Genomic DNA, 20,103 nt, shown 5'->3' on the forward strand with positions numbered 1-20,103 from the left:
TGCTGTCACTGCTCACCCACAGGTGTGCCAGAACTGCAATGTGACCCCCTCATGCGTGGCCTCCCCTTTCTCAGGGCCCTGTTACATTCACATTGTTGCTTGGAGGTGGTCTCTCTCGCAGACGTGCACCCTCAGACCACAGAGCTGCAGGGTGGGAGGATAAGGGGGGGGCTGGCGGAGTGCACGTGTGTGTGTGTGTGTGTGTGGGGTCATTCCATGAATTTCAGGCCCCATATCCCCTGTGCGATTGCTTTGGGCTATGTGGAAAGTCAGGTGCTGGAACAGCAGGGGCACAGGGCAAGCCATGTGAGCACAGAGCTGGATTCACAGTGTTCTGGGCACAAGCTGAGTACGCAGCTGCAAAGGGCATCATGGATCTGGAAGAAATGAACAGGCGGGAAGCAGCAACCCATCCAGAGCAGGTTTGGGCTCCAGGAGCCCTGCCACAGAGGCTGCCTGTCCAGGAGATCATGGTGGAGGAGCCCATGCCTTGGCACACAGGCTCTGGGAGTTGGCCAGCTGTGTAGAAGACAAGTACCTCTCTGGGTGGCTGCATGGAATTCCCCAACAGCCGTGAAATAGCCAGGGTGCAGAAAACAATGGGTTATTAGAAATAGATGTGGATCTCCTATCTTTCTGGAGTTCTGTCCTGTGGTCATTGCAAATAAACCTGGTTCCATGGTTGCTTCAACACTGCAATATATCACCTGATGCAAAATACCAGCTTGGACACTGCTGGTACTTTTCCACTGGAAACAAAGGCTTCTCGCCTTATATAAATTCTATTTAAGGCTGGGAGGCGAGACCATCAGCACTCTCCCTTCACTGCCTTCCCACCCAAGAAGAAAGACTGATAAAAGTAGTTGAAGAGACAAAGGAACTAAGTTGAGGGAAAGACAAGGGCTGAGTCCAGACTGAGACAGACAAAGTCTAGTCTAAAAAGAGAAATAACTGGAACGCTAAGCTACAGAAACTCTGCATCCTGCCTAAGTCAACATTTAGGGTGAGAAATTATGTTTTGTAACATGTTTCTTTAGTGAATCGTTAGATCAGTGATCATTAGAAACATAGATAGCTGACCGGGAGAACCGTATGGTGACTGGCCTGCCTGGTGCGAAGGTTGTGGATCTCTCAAGGCATCTAGACAGACTTATGTGTAGTGCTGGGGAGGAGATGGTGGTTGTGGTACACGTAGGTACCAATGACATAGGGAAGGGTAGGAGTGACGTCCTGGAGGCCAAATTTAGGCTGCTAGAGAAGAGACTGAAATCCAGGACCTCTATGGTGGCATTCTCAGAAATGCTTCCAGTTCCCCGCACAGGGCCAGGTAGGCAGGCAGAGCTTCAGAGTCTCAGTGCGTGGATGAGACAATGGTGTAGAGAGGAGGGGTTTAGATTTATTAGGAACTGGGGAAACTTTTGGGATGTGGGGAGCCTATACAGGAGGGATGGGCTCCACCTAAAGCAAAGTGGATCTCGACTGCTAGCACTAAACATTAAAAAGGTTGCAGAGCAGTTTTTAAACTAGGAGATGGGGGAAGCCAACTACTGCAGAGGAGCATGTGGATTGGACAGAGACTTCTCCTATGGAAGAGTCTATTGATAGAGATTCTCTAGGTTTTAGTCAGGAGGAGAGGATGGAAGTGTGACGTTACCATCTATATGGTTTTATAAAAATATGCTAATGAGTGAATATAGTGTAACTGGAATATGCCTTATGCAAAAGGTCTCTTGTAAGGTATCATTACAAAGCTTATAATCTACTGAGTGTGATCATCCTATTTGTATAAATGTACCACTCCTGTATCTGAAACTAGAAATATGAAATATAACTCTGAGGGCCTATTGTAATTATGCAAAGTGAGGGCCATTAATGGTGGTTTGGAATCTTGATGACTCCCATTAACCAGGACAATTGTCTGCAGATGGGTGTGTTTTACCTGTAAGTCTTCCTTTATACCTGTGTGCTGGCAAGTGGGCAATGAAGTCTTGCAGTGACATGTGATCATGTCACCTGAACTGGAATCCATCTCTAACCTGGTGTCTTTCCATTGAGAAGGAGGGGGTGGGAACCAAGAGAGAGGCGCAAAGGATTCCCACCTTATGCAAAAGATATACAAAGGGATGAAACAGAACAAAAGAGGGAGGAGCCATCATGAAGAATCCCCTAGCTACCACCTGAGCTGGAACAAGAGCTGTACCAGGGGAAAGAATTGTGCCCAGGCCTGGGAGGGGTCCAGTCTGAGGAAAAAACTTACTGAAGCATCTCTGAGGGTGAGATTATCTGTATTCAGTTTGATTAGACATAGATTTGTGCATTTTATTTTATTTTGCTTGGTGAATTACTTTGTTCTGTCTGTTACTACTTGGAACCACTTAAATCCCACTTTCTGTATTTAATAAAATCACTTTTTACTTAAGTATCAGAGGGGTAGCCGTGTTAGTCTGGATCTGTAAAAGCAGCAAAGAATCCTGTGGCACCTTATAGACTAACAGATGTTTTGGAGCATGAGCTTTCGTGGGTGAATACCCACTTCTTCAGATGCATGCATCTGAAGAAGTGGGTATTCACCCACGAAAGCTCATGCTCCAAAACGTCTGTTAGTCTATAAGGTGCCACAGGATTCTTTGCTACTTTTTACTTATTAATTAATCCAGAGTATTTGTTAATACCTCGGGGAGCAAACAACTGTGCATATCTCTATCAGTGTTATAGAGGGCGAACAATTTATGAGTCTACCCTGTATAAGCTTTATAGAGGGTAAAACAGATTTATTTGGGGTTAGACCCCATTCAGAGTTGGGCATTTGAGTGTTAGAGACAAGCACATTTCTGTGAGTTGCTTTCAGGTAAACCTGCAGCTTTGGGGAAAGTAATTCAGACCCTGGGTCTGTGTTGGAGCAGATGGGAATGTCTGGCTTAGCAAGACAGGGTGCTGGAGTCCTGAGCTGGCAGGGAAAGCAGGAGCAGAAGTAGTCTTGGCACATCAGGTGGTAGCTCCCAGGGGGTTTCTGTGATCCAACCTGTCATAGGAAGATGATAAAGTAGGGGACAGATCAGACAAGAAACATTCACATAAAGAAGAATCCAACACATCAGAAAAGGGCAGACAAACAAACAGTGACAAGTTTTTAAAGTGCTTGTACACAAATGCTAGAAGTCTAAATAATAAGATGGGTGAACTAGAGTGCCTTGTGATAAAGGAGGATATTGATATAATTGGCACCACAGAAACCTGGTGGAGTGAGGACAATCAATGGGACACAATCATTTCAGGGTACAAAATATATGGGAAGGACAGAACAGGTCATATGGGGTGGGGGAGTGGCAATATATGTGAAAGAAAATGTAGAATCAAATGAAGTAAAAATCTTAAGTGAATCCACATGTTCCGTAGAATCTCTATGGATAGTAATTCCACGCTCTAATAAAAATATAACAGTAGGGATCTATTATCGACCACCTGACAGGACAGTGATAGTGACGATGAAATGCTAAGGGAGATTAGAGAGGCTATCAAAATAAAGAACTCAATAATAGTGGGGGATTTCAGTTATCCCCATATTGACTGGGAACATGTCAGGTCAGGACGAAATGCATACACAAAGTTTCTTGATACTTTAAATGACTGTTTCTTGGAGCAGCTGGTACAGGAACCCACAAGGGGAGAGGCAATTCTTGATTTAGTCCTGAGTGGTGCGCAGGATCCAGTCCAAGAGGTAACTATAACAGGACTGCTTAGAAATAGTGACCATACTGTAATAACTTTTAACATTCCTGTGGTGGGAAGAAAACCTCAACAGTCCAACATTGTGGCATTTAATTTCAGAAAGGGGAACAATGCAAAAATAAGGGGGCTAGTTAAACAGAAATTAAAAGGTACAGTGACTAGAATGAAATCCCTGCAAGCTGCATGGACACTTTGCAAAGACACGATAATAGAGGCCCAATTTAAATGTATACCCCAAATAAAAAATCCAATAAAAGAACTAAAAAAGAGCCACCATTGGTTAACAACCATGTAAAAGAAGCAGTGGGAGATAAAAAGGCATCTTTTAAAAAGTGGAAATCAAATCGTAGTGAGGTAAATAGAAAGGAGCATAAACACTGCTAAATTAAGTGTAAAAATGTAATAAGAAAAATCAAAAAGGAGTTTGAAGAACAGCTAGCCAAAAACTCCAAAGGTAATAAAATGTTTTTTAAGTACATCAGAAGCAGGAAGCCTGCTAAGCAATCAGTGGGACCCCTGGATGATCGAGATACAAAAGGAAGACTTAAAGACAATGAAGTCATTGCAGAGAAACTAAATGGATTCTTTGCTTTAGTCTTCACGGCTGAGGATGTTAGGGAGATTCCCAACCTGAGCCGGATTTTGTAGGTGACAAATATGAGGAATTGTCACAGATGGAGGTGTCACTAGAGGAGGTTTTGGAATTAATTGATAAACTTAACAGTAAGAAGTCACCAGGACCAGATGACATTCATCCAAGAGTTCTGAAATATCTCAAATGTGAATTGTGGAACTACTAACTATGGTTTGTAACCTGTTCTTTAAATCAGCTTCTGTACCCAGTGACTGGAAGAGAGCTAATGTGACACCAATATTTAAAAAGGGCTCTAGAGGTGATCCCGGCAATTACAGACCAGTAAGTCTAACGTCAGTACTGGGCAAATTAGTTGAAACAATCGTAAAGAATAAAATTGTCAGACACATAGAAGAACATAAATTGTTGGGCAAAAGTCAGCACGGTTTCTGTAAAGGAAAATCATGTCTTACTAATCTATTAGAGTTCCTTCAAGGGGTCAACAAACACGTGGACACAGGGCCACCCAGAGGGGGGTGCAAGTGGGGCAATTTGCCCCAGGCCCCGGGCTCCTTTGGGGCCCCCACGAGAATGGCTGAGGCTCCCGCCCCGGCCCCAGCCCGACTCAACCCCGTCTCCGCCCCTCTCTCGGAGCCTCAGCGCATCCAGGACAGTCCCTGGACAGCTGCAGCGTGGGTCCGGCGGGGCCCCTGAGCTCCGCCCCGCTCAGAGCCGCATGGTAAGGGGGCGGGGCTGCGAGCTCCAGGCTGAGCTCAGCTCCCTCCGGAGCCACGCTGCAGCTGTCGAGGGAAGCTCCTGGATGCGCTGAGGCTCCAGGTGACGGGGGAGCCTGGGGTAAGGGACTGCAGCCGGAGGAGGTTGGCTAAGGGGCAGGGAGTCCCGGGGACAGGCAGGGCACAGGGAGGGGGCAGAGGTGGGGGGGCAATTAGGGGACAGGGAGCGGGGGTTTGTATCATGGGCGTTCTGGGGGTCTGTCAGGACTCAGCAGGGGGTTGAACAGGGGTCGGGGCAGTCATGGGACAGGGAGTAAGGGTGGGGTCCCAGGGTGGTGGTGGTTGTGGGTGGGGTCTCTGGGGGACAGTGAGGAGACAAGGAGCAGAATGGGTCAGGGATTCTGAGAGGGATGGGCAGTTGGGGGGCAGGAAGTGGGTGGGGGTCAGATAGGGGGCAGGGCCAGGCTGTTTGGGAGGCACAGCCTTCCCTACCCTAAATCTCATTCAGCAGTTTGAGGCTTGCAGAAGAGCCAACTTGTTAGCTTTTCCATTAGGGCTACCATCCCTTTCACTTCTCAAATACCAAATTATAGTCTATATTTAATTTCAGTGCCATAGGGAGATTGATGTCAGGGGAGGGTAGCTTCATTTAAAATTAGCCACTTTAGATTAACAGTGATAGTGCCAAGAGAGCCATGGGGGAAGGATCACATGAGAAGAGCAATATCCTTCCCAACCCTACCAAGGGAGACCCCCTGCCACACACATTCCCTGAGGCTCCAGAGGGGTTAATTCAGTGGTTCTCAAACTTTTATACTGGTGACCCTTTCACATAGCAAACCTCTGAGTGTGACCCCCCCCCAAATTAAAAAACACTTTTTAATATATTTAACACTATTATAAATGCTGGAGGCAAAGCGGGGTTTGAGGTGGAGGCTGACAGCTCGCGACCCCCAGTAATAACCTCGTGACCCCTTGAGGGGTCCTGACCCCCAGTTTGGGAACACCTGGGTTAACTTAATTTTAGCACCCTGTGTCCATTCACATGCATGTGCTATTTTGAACATTTCAGTTTTCACAACATAAGCTCATCCAGGTTCTGGAATGAGCTCAAATGCTCAGTTTGTGGAGTATGTACAAAAGCTATACTAAAGACAAAACCACAGTAACCGTCTCTAGTTTGGGAGGGACCCCATGGAGCCAGTCTCTAGGAAAGAGACATGCATGGAGGTTAAGTGCATTAATAGCTATTAGCCAGGATGGGTAAGGAATGGTGTCCCTAGCCTCTGTTTGTCAGAGGGTGGAGATGGCTGGCAGGAGAGAGATCACTTGATCATTACCTGTTAGGTTCACTCCCTCTGGGGCACTTGGCATTGGCCATCGTTGGCACACAGGATACTGAGCTGAATGGACCTTTGGTTTGACCCAGTATGGCTGTTCTTATGTTCTAACCTAAATGAACCCAAAGTTATGGAAACAGATACGAGTCAAGGAAGCCAGCAGAGTATCAGAAACCTAGGAAAATCTCTGACTGAATGGGCTCAGGTGTTTGGTCACAAGCTGAGGTGGTTCAAAAGTTTTCGATTTTTTTTAAGCAGAATTTTTTTATTGTTTCTTTAAACAATCAAACACAGTAAGCAGCAAATATTTGGCCACACACTTCTGAAACCTCAAACCATGTTCAGGTTTTGGCAGACTAATTTCAGCTTTTCAATTAAAAAAACCACAACAAATTTTGAAGGAAAGCAGCCAGTGTCCGTGATTTTTTTCTGCTTTTTAAAAACCCCTAGTTTTCAATCCAGAAAAAGTTTTGACGGAAAATATTTGTCCAACCCTTTTAATGAGCTTTAGTGCCTTTTAGCACTAGCTGATGCTGAGAACCAGTGATACCTTGTAAAGCAGTTTTCTCAAAACTGGATTTGTGCCAAGATGCAGAAGGTTTATTTTTCCCAGGGCCACCCGTGGGGCGGGAGCAAGTGAGGCAATTTGCGCCAGGCCTCACAGGGGCCCCCGTGAGAATATAGTATTGTATAGTATTGCAAATTTTTTTATGGAAGGGGCCCCCGAAATTGCTTTGCCCCAGGCCCCCTGAATCCTCTGGGTGGCCCTGTGTGGACAAGGGGGATCCAGTGGACATAGTGTACTTAGATTACCAGAAAGCCTTTGACAAGGTCCCTTACCAAAGGCTCTAATGTAAAATAAGTTGTCATGGGATAAGAGGGAAGATCCTTTCATGGACTGAGAACTGGCTAAAAGACAGAGAACAAAGGGTAGTAATAAATGGTAACTTTTCAGATTAAAGAGGGGTAACTAGTGGTGTTCCCCAAGGGTCAGTCCTAGGACCAATCCTATTCAACTTATTCATAAATGATCTGGAGAAAGGGGTAAAAAGTGAGGTGGCAAAGTTTGCAGATGATACTAAACTGCTCAAGATAGTTAAGACCAAAGCAGACTGTGAAGAACTTCAGAAAGATCTCACAAAACTAAGTGATTGGGCAACAAAATGGCAAATGAAATTTAATGTGGATAAATGTAAAGTAACACACATTGGGAAAATAACCCAACTATACATACAATATGATGGGGGCTAATTTAGCTACAACTAATCAGGAAAAAGATCTTGCAGTCATCATGGATAGTTCTCTGAAGATGTCCATGCAGTGTGCAGCTGCAGTCAAAAAATGAAACAGGATGTTAGGATCATTAAAAAGGGGATAGAGAATAAGACAGAGAATATCTTATTACCCTTATATAAATCCATGGTACTCCCACACCTTGAATACTGTGTACAGATGTGGTCTCCTCATCTCAAAAAAGCTATACTGGCATTAGGAAAGGTTCAGAGAAGGGCAACTAAAGTGATGAGGGGTTTGGAACAGATCCCATATGAGGAGAGATTAAAGAGACGAGGACTTTTCAGCTTGGAAAAGAAGAGACTAAGGAGGGATAGGATAGAGGTATATAAAATCATGAGTGATGTGGAGAAAGTGAATAAGGAAAAGTTATTTACTTGTTCCCATAATATAAGAACTAGAGGCTATCAAATGAAATTAATAGGCAGCAGGTTTAAAACAAATAAAAGGAAGTTCTTCTTCATGTAGCGCACAGTCAACTTGTGGAACTCCTTGCCTGAGGAGATTGTGAAGGCTAGGACTATAACAGTGTTTAAAAGAGAATTGGATAAATTCATGGAGGTTAAGTCCATTAATGCCTATTAGCCAGGATGGGTAAGGAATGGTGTCCCTAGTCTCTGTTTGTCAGAGGGTGGTGATGGACAGCAGGAGAGAGATCACTTGATCATTACCTGTTAGGTTCACTCCCTCTGGTATTGGCCACTGTTGGTAGACAGGGTACTGGGCTGGATGGACCTTTGCTCTGACCCAGTACTGCCATTCTTATGTTCTTATGAATCAAGCTTAGTTTGCATGGTTTGTTTTATTTTCTAAGTAATCTGCTTTGTTCTGTTTGCTATCCCTTATAATCACTTAAATTTACCTTTTATAGTTAATAAACATATTTCTTGTTTATAACATAACCCAGTTTGTGCAATTTATAACAGGTGGGGGCAAGAAGTTGTGCATATCTTCCTCCACATTGAGGGAGGGATCAAATTTATGAGCTTACATTGTATAGAGTTCTCTACAGTACAAGACAATATTATACTTTCCAGAGGGGAGCTACACTTGAGTGGTGGGCAATTTCCTAGCTGAATCTTCCCATAGAGAGCTGCTCACAGACTCTGTGATTTTGCAGCTGGTGGGTTCCTACCTGTGTGTGTGCTGGCAGAGACAGGAGAGCCTGATGCAGCAAAACAGGGAGAGGGGCCTCGGGTAGTGGAGCAGGCAGGCTCAGTAAAACTACAGTACTTCAGGAGGCACCCCAGATGGGGGGTCCAACCTGTCACAGAGGCGTAGTCAGGTAGGGTAATGTGCACAGCTTACTGCTCTCAGACACTGGTGGTGATTTTCAGCGAGTTTTAAGGGTGTTGACTGGGGAATAGGCGAAGTGGTTACTGGTTTGTTATTTTCTGTTTGCTTATTTTGGGTAAGGGAAGTAGGGACAGGAAAGGCAGGAAAATGAGTGAAAGTGAAGCTACCAAAAAATTGGAGCTCCACGGGTTGCAAGTAGAAGAAAACGAAAGGATGGAGAAGAGACAGATGGAATTAAAATGGATGGAAATTAAAGCACAAGAAGCCAGGCAAAAGGCTTCACATCAGAGAGTCATGGAACTGAGACAGCTGGAGGCTGACAAATGGAAGCAGAAGCAGCCAGGCAGAAGTTAGCCCTGGCACTGAAAGACAAAGAAATGAAGCATGAACTGGCCATAATGGAGTGGAAGAGACAGAACCCCACATTAGGGGACTCCAGTTCTCCAAAAATCCACAAGTGGGAGCGGTTGTGTCCTCCATACAATGACTCTGGGGACATTGCTGAATATTTCATCACCTTTGAGAGACTGTGTATGCACCATGCGATTCCTGAGGATCAACAGATGACCAAGCTGGTTGCAAACTGTCTGGGAGAGTTCTGGACATATTCAGTAAGATGCCAACTAATTTATAGGGTAAAATTTGGAAGCCTTAAGAGAGGGGCTGGATTAAGTAATGTGGCTTATGTGAACCAAATGAGTGGGTAAGGGGAAAAGGTATTACAAGCTTTGAAGCAATGTGTGATTTCGTTGCTCAGGAACAGATCCTGAATATGTCTAATGATGATGTAAAACAGTGTTTATGGGATATAAAGGTAGAGATGGTCGAAGAACTTGCAACTTTTGCAGTTAAATTTGAACAATCCCAAGCACCTAGTAGGAATAAGTCACGGACAGAGGAGTTTAAGTTTGATGGGAAGCAGGGTTCCCATTTTACCCCTAGGGTGACCAGCAGTCCTCATAAAATTAGGACTGTCCTGATATTTAACCCTTTGTCCCATGTCCCGATCAATGTACGATCGGGACACCATTTGTCCCGATAGTCAGGTAAGGAGGTGAGCAGGAGGGAGGTGCTGACTACATGGGTGGTCCAGGGCTGGAGCACCCACGGGGAGAAATTGCAGCCAAACTCCCCTCTCCTCATCTCCTTCTTCCTCCCCTCAGCGCACCACATCCCCACTCCCCCCCCCCACTCCCAGTGCTTCCTGCTGCCTAACAGCTGTTTGGTGGCGCTTAGCGATTTCTGGGAGGGAGGGGGGAGGAGCGGAGACGCAGCACGCTCAGGGGAGGAGGTGGAGAAAAGGCAGGGCAGGGGCGGTGACTTGGGGGAAGGGGTGGAATGGGGACGGAGCAAAGGTGGTGCAGGGGCGGGAAGAGGCAGAGGGTGGGCGAGCACCCACCCGGCAGAGGGGAAGTCGGCACCGTAGGGGTGAGTGGTGGGAGAGGGCCTGAAGAGGCGAGCAGCGAGTGAGCAGCAGGCAGGCGGGCTGGGGGGGTGAGGAGGCAAGTGGTGGGTGGGGGACTGAGGGGGGATGCAGCAAGCCAGTGGTGGGCCGGGGGTCCGAGCGGGGGTCCGAGCAGTAGGGGGTCCGAGCAGGGATGGGGCAGGACCTGGGGCAGAGTGGGGGAGGAGCCTGGGAGGAGCAGGGGTGGACTGTGGGCGGAGCTGACAGCACCCCAGTGTGTCACGATATTTTAGTGTTGTGATCTGGTCACCCTATTTAGCCCTGGGAAGAAGGAGGGTGGATGGGAGGCTGGATGCTCACCTCCCCAGATTCATTCCTCCAGTTCTCATCCCAGATCTCCTGTAAAAGGAGAGGAGCCCAGAAGGTGCTATCATTGTAATTCTCCTGTTCTCCTGAGAATTAAATGCCAAATGTTGAGTGGGAACAGGCAGCAAGCAACTAATTGAAATGCTGCTACCCAGAGTACAGAGGAACTTGCCACTTGTCAGACAGGGTTTGTAAATGTTGCCACTGCACAGCCTAGCAAGAAGCACACAAAGGTGCTCAGACTAAATGGCAAAGAGCTCCCTGCATGGAGAGATACTGGTGCAGAAATTTCTGTGATCAGGAGAGTCCTGGTTCAGGAGAAAGACATACTGCCAGGACAGATGGCAGAGCTTTTGTTAGTAGGAGGTCACAAAATCCTTGTGTCTTTGGCGAAAGTGCACATGGAAACTGAGGATTTACAAGCTGAATTAACAGTTTCTGCAGTTCCTCATAACCCAACGCAAATTCTTTTGGGGAATGGATTTTGAAATGTGGCTCAGGCTGTCCAGGGGTTTGTCAGCAACAAGGAGGAATCTTGTGGTGAAGCCCCAGTGGGAAAAAGTAAAGTCACAGAAACTGATGGGGAAATGGGAAAGTGTCTCTCTAATTCCTCTGCAGCAGTGAAACACCGTCTGTTGACAGGGGTGGGTGTGGTTGAAACCACCTCTTACCCGGTGGCTAAAGACGGGTCTTGCTCCAAGACATAAGGGAAACGTGTCCTGGAGGAAATCCGTAGAGAAGGGTGATGGAATGCTAGAAGCCACTGCAGTGGGTGCAGATTCCATGGGCTCTGTAACTGGAGACAAACCCAATTCAAAGAGGGAGGAGAGTGCAATGCTTACCAGTGAAGGGTCTGTTCTGGCTGTTAGCTGTAAGCCTACAGCTGAACAGGGGGCAGATTACTGTCTACGGAGCACAGAGGTGTGTGGCTTAGAGGGGAGCCCAGAGAAGGAAGTTAAGAAGGAATGTGGGGACTACAGGAATGTCTCCTCACTAATTACAGGGAAGGGTTTGCCCAGGAGGAATTTGCTGGAATAACATCTGTGCTCCCAGGCACCCAACCTGTGCCTCAGGTTTTACGAGGAAACTGTGTAACTGTCCTCTCAAAGCGGGGCAGTCATACAGGTGACCTTTTGGGAACAGAGAGAGGGGTGACTGTGAACAGAGGAGAGGCAAACAGAGGGAGTTCACCTGAAGGGTGTTCCCACAGAGTTTTTTGCCTTTCAGGCCTCTTTGAGCAGTAAATACAACATCAGAAGAGGCTTTTAGAAGGAAGACAATATGGTTAGTGAGCAGTCAGCTTTTGTGAGCTGCACAGGATGTGCCATGTTTGTCTTTCTCCCAGAGGACAGAAGCAAGGGAGAAGGGATAGCTCAGTGGTTTGAGCATTGGCCTGCTAAACCCAGGGTTGTGAGCTTAATCCTTGAGGCCGCTTAGAGATCTGGGGCAAAAATCAGTACTTGGTCCTGCTAGTGAAGGCAAGGGGCTGGACTCAATGACCTTTCAACATCCCTTCCAGTTCTAGGAGATAGGTGTATATCTCCTATTATTATTAACTTCATCTGTACGAAGTGCAAGCTGGTCTCCATATTGGAAGAGAAGGTTAAAGGACTAGAGACCCAAGTATCAACCCTGCTTTGCATCAGAGAAAATGAAGATTTTCTGGATAGAAGTCAGCGTTTGGTACTGCAGGCACAGCATGCTGAAGAATCAGAGAGGGCAGTGCAGACTGGGGAAGAAAATTGGTAGCATCTGACCTCCAGAAGAAGAAAGAGGATAACCCATGTACCCGCAATGCAGATAGAGGCAAGAATTATGGCAGAGAATGGTTTGGAAGAGTTATCTGAGGGAAGGGATCAGAAGGAGACTCCATCAACAGGAATGCATGGGATGCATTGTTGTAGGGATGGGGGTTCCACGATCCCCACTCCCAAGAGGAGGAGATGGGTAATGGTGATCAGGGACTCTCTCCTAAGGCAGATGGAATCATCCATCTGCCGTCCAGACTGGGAAACTCGAGAAGTGTGCTGCTTGCCTGGAGCTAGAATTCAGGATGTGATGGAGTGTCTGCCGAAACTGATCAAGCCCTCGGACTGCTACCCCTTCCTACTTCTCCACATGGGCACCAATGATACTGCCAAGAATGACCTTGAGTGGGTCACTGCAGACTGTGTGGCTCTGGGAAGAAGGATAAAGGAGTTTGAGATGCAAGTCGTGTTCTTGTCCATCCTCCTTGTTGAAGGAAAAGGCCCAGGTAGAGACCATTGAATTGTGGAGGTAAATGCCTGGTTACACAGGTGGTGTCGGCGAGAGGGCTTTGGATTCTTCGACCATGGGATGTTGTTCCAGGAAGAAGAAGTGCTAGGAGGAGACGGGATCCACCTAACGAAGAGAGGGAAGAGCATCTTTGCAAGCAGGCTGGCTAACCTAGTGAGAAGGGCTTTAAACTAGGTTCACCGAGGGATGGAGACCTAAGCCCTGAGGTAAGTGGGGAAGTGGGATACCAGGAGGAAACACAAGGAGGAGGGTGCAACAGGGAAGGCCTCCTGATTCATACTCAGAAAGTAGGGCAATCAGCTAGTTATCTTAGGCGCCTGTACATGAAAGCAAGGAGCCTGGGAAACAAGCAGTAAGAATTTGGAAGTCCTGGCACAGTCAAGGAACTATGATGTGATTGGAATAACAGAGACTGTGACGAAGTGGGACTGTTCTTAATGTTTCCTCTGAATACTGTGTGGGTGCCTCAGTTTCCCCTATGCATTTCTTAAGTCTCCAGTGTGCATAAATTGCCGACACTTTGAATCCTAAGCAACAAATGGCTGGCGCCCTTCTCCCACTCTTGCAAGGGGATGGCTAAAAGTGAACAAAGAGACCGGGTGACCTCCTGGCCCAGGAAAGAGACAAAGGCCAGAAAGGAGGGGCTGGAGGGGGTTTCAGTTTGGGGCTGGCTGGGGACGAGGAGTGAAGTGCAGACGTGGGTGTCTGGCTCACTGCCCCCCAAAATGGACCCAGCTAAGGGGTCCCGTTCACTGTACCTACAGGCTCTGTTTTAGATCGTGTTCCTGTCATCTAATAAACCTCTATTTTACTGGCTGGCTAAGAGTCACATCTGACTGTGAAGTGGGGGCGCAGGACCCTCTGGCTTCCCCAGGACCCTGCCTGGGCGGACTTGCTGAGGGAAGCGCACAGAGGGGCAGAGGATGCTGAATGCTCCAAGGAGAGACCCAGGAGGTGAAGCCATGTGAGCTTCTTGCCCTGAAGACAGTCTGCTCCAAGGGACAGGTGGCTCCCCAAAGTCCTGACTAGCTTTGTGGGGAGCAGTTCCAGAGCATTGCCTGACTCATATGACTGGAGCACTGTCATGGATGGGTATAAACTGTTCAGGAAGGACAGGTGGGGGACAAAAGGTGGAGGAGTTGCACTGTACGTAAGACAGCAGTGTGATTTTTCAGAGCTCCAGTATGAATCTGGAGACAAGCCTGTTGAGAGTCTTTGTGTTAAGTTTAGAGGTGAGAAAAACTGGATGATGTCATGGTGGGCATCTGCTACAGATGAGGTGTACAAGGCTTTCTTCGGACAACTAACAGAATTTTCCAGATCAGAGGCCCTGGTTCTCATGGGGGACTTCAATCACCCTGACATCTGCTGGGAGAGCAATATAACAATGGACAGACAATCCAGGAAGTTTTTGGAATGTGTTGGGGACAACTTTCTGGTGTAAGTGCTGGAGGAACCAACCAGGGGCCATGCTTCTCTTGACCTGCTGCTCATAAACAGGGAAAAAATTGGTAGGGGAAGTAGAAGTGGGTGGCAACCTGGGCAGCAGTGACCATGAGATGGTTGAGTTCAGGATCCTGACAAAAGGAAGACAGAAGAGCAGCAGAATATGGACCCTCAACTTCAGAAAAGCAGACTTTGATTCCTTTAGGGAACTGATGGGCAGGATCCCCTGCGAGGCTAATATGAGGGGGAAAGAAGTCCAGGAGAGCTGGCGGTATTTTAAAGAAGCCTTATTGAGGGCGCAGGAACAAACCATCCCAATGTGCAGAAAGAAGAGCAAATATGGCAGGCGACCAGCTTGGCTTAACAGAGAAATCTTCAGTGAGCTTAAACACAAAAAGAAAGCTTACAATAAGTGGAAACTTGGACAGATGACTAGGGAGGAGTATAAAAATATTGCTCGAGCATGCAGGGGTGTAATCAGGAAGGCCAAATCACACTTGGAGTTGCAGCTAGCAAGGGATGTGAAGGGTAACAAGAAGAGTTTCTACGGATATGTTAGCAACAAGAAAGAGGTCAGGGAAAGTGTGGGACCTTTACTGAATGGGGGAGGCAGCCTAGTGACAGAGGATGTGAAAAATGCTGAAGTACTCAATTCTGTTTTTGCCTCGGTCTTTACAGACAAGATCAGCTCCCAGCCTGCTGCAATGGACAGCACAGTATGGGGAGGAGGTGAGCAGCCCGCAGTGATGAAAGAACAGATTAAGGAATATTTAGAAAAGCTGGACATGCACAAGTCCCTGGGGATGGATGCAATGCATTTGAGGCTGTGAGGGAGTTGGCTGATGTGATTTCAGAGCCATTAGCCATTATCTTTGAAAATTTGTGGAGATTGGGGAAGGTCCCTTACGACTGGTAAAGGCCAATGTAGTGCCCATCTTTAAAAAGGAGAAGAAGGACAATCCGGGGAACTACAGGCCAGTCAGCCTCACCTTAGTCCCTGGAAAAATCATGAAGCAGGTCCTCAAAGAATCCATTTTGAAGACCTTGGAGAAGAGGAAGGTGATTAGGAACAGTCAACATGGATTCATGAAGGACAAGAGATGCCTGACCAACCCGAGTGCTTTCTATGATGAGATAACTGGCTCTGTGGATACGGGGAAAGTGGTGGACATGACATACCTTGACTTTAGCAAAGCTTTTGATACGATCTCCCACAGTATTATTGCCAGCAAGTTAAAAAAGTATGGATTGGACCAATGGACTATAAGGTGAATAGAAAGATGGCAAGATTGTTGGGCTCAACAGTTGTTAGCTGCTATCAAGCGGAGTGTCCCTGAGATTGGTCCTGGGGCCGGTTTTGTTCAATATCTTCATTAGTGATCTGGATGATGGAATGAATTGCACCCTTAGCAAGTTCGCGGATGACACTGAGCTGGAGGGAGAAGTCGATATGCTGGAGAGTAGGGATAGGGTCCAGAGTGACCTAGACAAATTGGAGGATTGGGCCAAAAGAAATCTGATGAGGTTCAACAAGGACAAGTGCAGAGTCCTGCACTTAGGACAGAAGAATCCCATGCACTGCTACAGACTAGGGACCTAGTGGCTAAGCAGCAGTTCTGCAGAAAAGGACCTGGGAATTACAGTGGATGAGAAGCTGGATATGAGTCAGCAGTGTGTCCTTGTTGCCAAGAAGGCTAATGGCATATTGGGCTGTATTAGTAGGAGCATTGCCAGCAGATTGAGGGAAATGATTATTCCCCTCTATTCGGCACTGGTGAGGCCACATCTGGAGTACTGTGTCCAGTTTTGGGCCCCCCACTACACAAAGGATGTGGACAAATTGGAGAGAGTCCAGCAGAGGGCAACAGAAATGATTGGGGGTTGGAGTACATGACTTATGAGGAGAGGCTGAGGGAACTGGGGTTATTTAGTCTGCAGAAGAGAAGCTGCTTTACTGCACAGAAAGTTGCCAGTGTAGACAGGGCCACAGACTTCCCTAGCTGAGGAATCCGCTCATGTCATTTACAAGAAGACTTCTTTACACCACTCTGGCAAGGTAAAGGAGCCTTAATTGACCAAGAATGGCAACAATTCACTAACAATGGGAACATCAGCAGCCTGCCTGTTTAGTTGTTACATTTCTGCTCTGCCTCAGGGACAGAGCCTGCTTCACACTGCCCTATGCCTCCAAGCCAGGGATGCAGCAACAGGGAGGAGAGGGACAGAGTGAGGGTTTGGCTACACTTGCAGGTGTGCAGCACTGGGAGTTAAAGCTGTCTTTGTACAGCTGTGTAGAGAAAGCGCTGCAGTGTGGCCACATTTGCAGTATTTGCAGCGGTGTTGGGAGTGGTGCATTATGGGCAGCTATCCCACAGGGCACCTCATCCCATTTTGGCACCATTTTAGCACCGTAGGTTGCGGGAAGGGGGCGGAGGGGGCGGGTCATTCTGCTTCCTGTCCCAACGCCCCGTGATGCATCGCTTCACATCCCAGCAATCTGTTTTTCCATCCATGTTTGGTGCCATCTTGACTCTCTCAACGGTTTCTGTGCAGCGCGATTTCTGTGGGAAATGGAGCCCGAACTGCTGAGGAGTATGCTGACGAGTCTCACCAGCACATCACATTTGGCAGTTGAGCTATTCCTTAAAATACAAAGTGATGAGGAGTCTGATGATGATAGCGAGTCACCTGACGTGTATGACACTAAATTGCTTCTGGCATTCACAGAAATGCTCAGCACCGTGGAATGCCGCTTTTGAGCTCAGGAAACAAGCACTGAGTGGTGGGATCACATCGTCATAGAAGTCTGGGATGACGAGCAGTGGCTGCAGAACTTCTGGATGAGAAAAGCCACTTTCATGGGACTGTGTGCTGAGCTCACCCCCACCCTGTGGCACAAGGACACAAGATTGAGAGCTGCCCTGATGGTGGAGAAGCGGGTGGCTATTGCAATCTGGAAGCTGGCAACTTCAGACAGCTACCGATCGGTGGCGAACCAGTTTGGAGTGGGAAAGTCGACCGTTGGAATCGTGTTGATGCAAGTTTGCAGGGCCATTAATCGCATCCTGCTAAGAAGAACTGTGACTCTGGAGAACATGCAGGACATTGTGGATGGCTTTGCACAAATGGGTTTCCCTAACTGTGGAGAGGCGATAGATGGGACACATATTCCTATTCTGGCACCACCCCACCTAGCATCTGAGTACGTTAATCAGAAGGGGTATTTCTCTATGGTTCTTCAGGTGCTTGTGGACCACCGTGGGCGTTTCATTGACATTAACACAAGCTGGCCTGGAAAGGTGCACGATGCACGCATCTTTTGGAACACTGGCCTGTTCAGGAAGCTGCAGGCAGGGACTTTTTTCCCAGACCGGAAGATCGCAGTAGGGGACGTCAAAATGCCCATTGTGATCCTTGGAGACCCCGCTTACCCGTTAATGCCTTGGCTCATGAAACCATATACAGGGAAGCTTGACAGGAGCAAGGACCAGTTCAACTACAGGCTGAGCCGGTGCCAGATGACTGTGGAATGTGCTTTTGGCCATTTAAAGGGGCGCTGGCAGTCTCTGTATGGGAAGCTAGACTTGGGGGAAAGCGGCATCCCCGCGGTTATATGCACGTGCTGTACCCTCCATAATATTTGTGAAGGCAAAGGTGAAAGATTCAGTCAGGTATGGACCTCTGAGGTTCAACGCCTGGAGGCTGAATTTAAACAGCCAGAGAGCAGGGCTACTAGAGAGGCCCAGCACAGGGCTTCAAGGATTAGGGATGCCTTGAGGGGGGAGTTTGAGGTTGAAAACTAACAGTAATGTTTGGTGCCTTGCACAGGAGTGAAGTGCAGTGGTTACAATGTTAGTAGGAATCTGTTTTTCCTAAGCTGATCTGCAGTGCCTGTTTCTTTCCTGGGCTAAGGTATCTTTGACTTTCTGCAATAATAAAGACTGTTTTCAAAGCCAAGAATTCATTTATTGAAAAGAAAATAACTTTATTGACAGACACACAACATTTTGGGCAGGGGGGTGGGGTGGGAAACTGTACAGTCACAGGTTTGAATATGTCCTGTCTGGAGTGCTGTGCAATGACTGCTGCACTTCAGGATGGCTATACTGCATGGTGATGGGGGTTGAGTGCAGAGGGTAAGGGTCGTAGTTCTAAGGGCTGGTTGGTGAACGTACAGGTATTGGAGGCAGCTGGTGGAGGTAAGAACCTGGATGCTGGGGAGGTGGGTTTTGAGCTGACATTGGGGCACAAGGGAAAGAGCTTTGGGACGGGGAAGGGCTGGCGCGGTAGTGCTCTGCCTCCATGGCTATGAGCGCCTGGATAGAGTCAGCTTGGCGCGCCAGGATGCTTATCAGCTGCTTTGTGCTTTTCTTCCTGACCGCTGAGTTTTTCTGGCAGATCCTGCTTTCCCTTTCCCTCCAGTCCTGCAATTTTTGATTCTCTGTGGCAGAGTGATCCATAACTGTTTGCAGCAGGTCATCTTTGCTTTTTCGCGGCTTCTTCCGGAGGTTTTGGAGTCTTTGAGCTGTTGATAACACGGGAAGCCGAGAACTCAAGGTTGCTTGTGGAAAGGCAAAAAAGGCAACAGTTAACAGAGGCAGCATTGTTTATATCTCAGACAGTTATTCCCACACAGTGAAGGAGTAACATTCTTCACAACAGCATAATTTTTCCATACCAAAGAGAGTGCACATAACCCACAGGAGCCCCAAAATGGTGAGTAAGGGGAACTGATTGCTTCAGGGCTGTACTGTCCTCGGGGTTTCTGTGCATTGGGGAAAGCAAACAGCTGCAGGGGGCACCTACACTGAACACTTTCCCAACATTTTCCAGAGGAGTTGATCCTGGAAGATATCTCGTTGCTGCGGGTCACCTAGGAAGAGCGGGAGGGTCTTCTACAGCAATGCGGATTCCGTCCTGGCCCCTGTGCAGCTTGCCTGTGTGCAGCAATGGTCCCCCCACCCCTTGCTATTCCACATCTAGGCATGCATGCATGCATGCAGAACCCTCCCTCCTCTCCCGAAAAATTTCCATCCTGAAAATAAAAGCTGCTTACTGGGAACCCGCTCCTCTGTTTGTCCTCCACCAAGTACCGGCTGCTGCGACTGGCTACCTTCCTCCTGGCTTGAGAAGAGCTCCTAGCTGCATGCCTCCAGGGACTCCGGGGTGTCTCCCCGCACCCCAGTACCCTCACTCTCGGTTTCCTCCTCCCTCCACACCTCCTCCCCCCCACCACTCTGAAGTGTCCATTGTGGTCCTTGGATTGGTGGTGGGGTCATCCCCAAGTATCACGTCCAGCTCTTTGTAAAAATGGCAGGTCGTGGGAACAGCGCCGGAGCGGCGGTTTCCCTCGCAGGCTTTGCAATAGGCAATCCGCAGCTCCTTCACTTTAACCCTGCACTGCAGCGCGTCCCGGTCATGGCCCCTTTCCAGTATGGCCCTTGATACCTGCCCAAAGGTATCATAATTCCTACGGCTGGAGTGCAGCTGGGACTGCACAGCTTCCTCCCCCAAAACACTGATGAGGTCCAGTAACTCACCATTGCTCCATGTTGGGGCTCGTTTGGCACGTGGAGGCATGGGCACCTGGAAAGATTCACTGATTGCACTCCACACCTGGCTGAGCAAACAGGAAGAGGCTTT

At 47.9% G+C, this 20,103-nt stretch overlaps 1 long non-coding RNA gene across 1 annotated transcript; it reads right to left on the reverse strand.

Annotated features, from left to right (window-relative positions):
* Positions 1-18,420: 18,420 nt before the first annotated feature.
* Positions 18,421-19,994, reverse strand: LOC127036086 (uncharacterized). Its single transcript, XR_007770006.1, has 2 exons — positions 19,517-19,994; positions 18,421-19,021 (listed from the first exon to the last, which is right to left on the reverse strand). It is a non-coding gene; the product is annotated as an uncharacterized LOC127036086 (long non-coding RNA).
* Between the last annotated feature and the right edge of the window lie 109 nt (positions 19,995-20,103).

This window comes from Gopherus flavomarginatus, chromosome 17 (genome assembly GCF_025201925.1).
Source record: "Gopherus flavomarginatus isolate rGopFla2 chromosome 17, rGopFla2.mat.asm, whole genome shotgun sequence".
NCBI classification, from domain to species: domain Eukaryota; kingdom Metazoa; phylum Chordata; order Testudines; family Testudinidae; genus Gopherus; species Gopherus flavomarginatus.